Genomic DNA, 3,213 nt, shown 5'->3' with positions numbered 1-3,213 from the left:
TGTCAACAGCTGTCCTTCCCAGCTATGTCCCAAGAATTTTTCTTCCTCTCTTCTCAGGGTCACTGCATTATCGACATTTCTCTCTCTCTCTCTCTCTCTCTCTCTCTCTCTCTCTCTCTCTCTCTCTCTCTTCCCCCTTGCCCCCCCTTCACCTTCTAGATGCCCCTCTTCCCATTTCAAAGTCTTCAACTGACATTGTAAATGTATGCAGGGTTCTCATAGACTTCCTCTGCCGCTCACCCTCCAGGGCTTCTCGGCTTCCCATGGCTCTTAGTTCAAGCGCCCCTCATGACCCTCTCGCTCTTGTTCCTCATCTCTCAATGTGCATGTTCTTTCTCTTCCTGCACCAAATGCTTATGCTGCACTGAAGGATGGGGGTGGGGGGGTGGCTTCTCCACTTCCCCCAGTGGGCACTTCCACCTGCTTTCAGGATCCCTTTTCTTCTCCTTACCCTCCCTCTGGGTGTTCTTTCTTCCACAGAAATCCTGCTTTTCTTCCACCCTTGGCTTTCACACTCATTAGTTAAGGGAGGAAGACTTGCCTGGGTGATTTCATTCACTAGCTACTTAATGGTTTTTGTTAATTCTGTCCTGTTTTATTCTATTGGGGGGTTGCAAAGGAAGAAGGCAGATGCAATGGTTTTTCTGCATCCATTGGACCTAATACCCCACCTCATCTGAAGATTCACCACATGAGGCGATGGCCTGTTTGATTTTGTCAACCTAAAACCAACCAAACAAACACCCAGAGAGAAATTTCCATAGAAAGATGGCATTTCTATGGGAATAGTAGAACAGTACAAGGGACACACACATACACACACACACACACACACACACACACACGTCACAGTAAAGCAAGGACATAGTCCAACAATGTGAGGCGGTGGGAAGTTTTCAAAAACAAACTGAGGATTACATGGAATACTGACAAACAGTAGTCCTGTCCCTGAGGAGTCATAGTGAGAGTGTCATTAGTCTGAGGTTAAAACAGTTGCCGAGCAGATGCTTGTAGAAGTATTTTTGTGTGTAAGGCTGTGGTACTCCGTACAAGTTTGTGGTTCTGGAAGATTCTTCTGCAATAGTTTCTATCGGCCAATCATACTTGAGACTCCTTCCTTTAGAATGCACTTTCCACTTGAATTTTTGGGGGGGAGGGGGTGACGGTTGGGTTGACACAAGTGACTCCATTTCACTATCTTTTCACCTCAACTTTTTCTTTTTTTTGTAGCTAGCCCTAGACTGTGAGCAACCTCATAATAAGGAACGCAGGTGCCTTTTCCACAGTGATATCTGCAAAGCCTGACACAGTGCCTGGGACATGGGTGGTCTACAACTTTACTGAGTGATGTGTGTTTTTTCAAAAAAAACTCCTCCTGACTTTTGAAAGAACCATATTTCTTCAATAGTCACCATTTGTGTGTGTGTGTGTGTGTGTGTGTGTGTGTGTAGAGAGAAAGAGAGAGAGAGAGACAGAGACAGAGACAGAGACAGAGACAGAGACAGAGACAGAGAGAGAATATGAGTGCAGTGGCCCAAGAGGCCAGAAGATGGAATTGGAGCCCTTGGAGTGACATTACAGGGGGTGTAAGACACCCTATGTGGGTACTGGGAACTGAACCCCAGCTCTCTGCAGGAATAGACATGTGCTCTTAACTAGTAAGTCACTTCTCTTTCTTTTAAATGATATTATGAACATGGATCAAAGTATGTTTGCATTTCGCATAGGAACTAGTTCAGTACATAGAATACTTCATCCTACTAATCCAACTCTAACCTCATCATTGCCCATCCATAAGCATCAAACAAAAGATTATTCTAATAGTCAAACATCTTCTCATTTAAAGTTATTCATTAACCCATAAAACCTAGCAACTATACATCCCATTCCAGGTTTAAAACAATGAGATAACAGTGTAAGTTGTGACATTAGATGACAGGACTAATATGTTAAACAAGCAAACCCTAATTAAGACACACTGACCTTCATTCCAACTAGATGCCATTCAAAGCATCCATGAGTCATGCCTCTACTTCCCATCCCCTCTGCCATCTCTGGGGATTTGGCCACCTTTGAAGCCAGATCACTAACCTGCATCTCTTCCCTCTATTTATAAGTATGCTGGAATCATCCCAATCACGGCTTCAGCTTTTTGACTGATGAGATCACAGGAGTGCATCATCACACCCTGCTTGGACCGTCCATTTGGAACCCTTGCTTTGAAGCATAACACGCTTTGACATGATATGCATACATACGGATTTGAATAACTTACATTCTAGACCCAACTCCATCATTCACCAGCTCCATGCTCTTGGGAAAGGAGCCTAACTTCTCTGCTCAGAGACTATTTGACGTGTGACCTCAGAGGTCCCTTGTAAGGAAAAGGATGATGCATATGAAAATTCCTCAAAATCATTAAGTGATACTAGTTGTGACTATTTAGATAGTTCATCAGTATTAATGATTATTTTATATTTTAAAGAATTTATATATCTTTCAATTTTTCATTGGCAGGACTAGTTACCCATTGCAGGAAACCTTGACAACCTTCTTAGGGTAGCTGTTCGAAGTAAGGCTTTAATAAACCCCCCTTAGTAATTGACAAATTTTGAGGACATAAAATTGATATCTTCAAACATATGAACTTCACTCCATTAAAATAATAATAATAATAATAATAATAATAATAATAATAATAATAATAAAAAAACCTGCCCCCTAGCTGGGGAGATGAAAACCTGAAAAGTGAGTTCAGATATCCAAAGTCCATGTAAAGCCAGGTGTGTTAGTGTAGATCAGTACTCCCAGTACTGCTACATCAAGATGGGAGACCAGAGAATTTCCTGAAGTTTGCATGACAGATAACCTGGGTTAGATAGTAATGCACAACAAAGAGACCCTGTCTCAAACAAGGTAGAATGTGTAGACCGAAATCCAAAATCTCACATGTCTGCATGTGTGGACGCACGCACGCGCACATAGAAGGAGGAAGCCTAAACTTAAACACCCTCCACCCAAGGCACTTGTGTAGGCTAGAACTAGACATTAGGTTCAATTGCATTAGACTTTTTAGACTGTGCTGTGTATGAATGGATGACACCTACTGGTATAAACTGAAAATGTGCTTTCTATTTTTAAAGAAAAAAAAACTAGCTATTTACCTTTCAAGGCTACAAAAAAAAAAAAAAAAAAAAAAAAAAAAAAAAAAAA

Source organism: Mus pahari, chromosome 5 (genome assembly GCF_900095145.1).
Source record: "Mus pahari chromosome 5, PAHARI_EIJ_v1.1, whole genome shotgun sequence".
In the NCBI taxonomy this organism is placed as follows: Eukaryota; Metazoa; Chordata; class Mammalia; order Rodentia; family Muridae; genus Mus; species Mus pahari.
This window is presented reverse-complemented; position numbering follows the sequence as displayed.